Source organism: Polyodon spathula, chromosome 12, assembly GCF_017654505.1.
Source record: "Polyodon spathula isolate WHYD16114869_AA chromosome 12, ASM1765450v1, whole genome shotgun sequence".
NCBI lineage: Eukaryota > Metazoa > Chordata > Actinopteri > Acipenseriformes > Polyodontidae > Polyodon > Polyodon spathula.
Genome location: NC_054545.1, coordinates 22,698,105 through 22,698,698, shown reverse-complemented (window position 1 = coordinate 22,698,698; position 594 = coordinate 22,698,105).

Sequence of the window (594 nt, the reverse complement as noted above, 5' to 3'; positions counted from 1 at the left end):
TGCTTCCTCACTAGGACTTGTTTTGATTGTTTTGATGTATGGCCTCAGTGATTGAGCACCACTGACAGTTGTATATTGTATTAAAACTGCTGATGCGCGAAGGCATGCTTTTGATAATTGTAATGATATCGGTCCGCTTGTAATGATAAAATCAAATTATCTGGGACGGATATGATTCTTAGAATCAGAGTGCACTGTATATACAGTATACACACACACACACACACACACACACACACAATCAGGTTTACTGTATCTATACGCACACACACATACACACTCAATGGAAATCATTGACATACTGCATTCATCATCTAACCCAGGCCTGTATTGCTCTCCATGGTGATGTAGGGCAGGTATGGAGGGTGGATAATTGGGCAGGTGTGGAGGGTGGATAATTAGGCAGGTCTGGATTGTGGATAATTGGGCAGGTGTGGAGGGTGGATAATTAGGCAGGTTTGGATTGTGGATAATTGGGCAGGTGTGGAGGGTGGATAATTGGGCAGGCATGGAGGGTAGATAATTGGGCTGGTATGGAGTGCTGATAATTGTGGCCTCTTTTCTCTGCATAGACTGGAGTGTGAGATACTTACA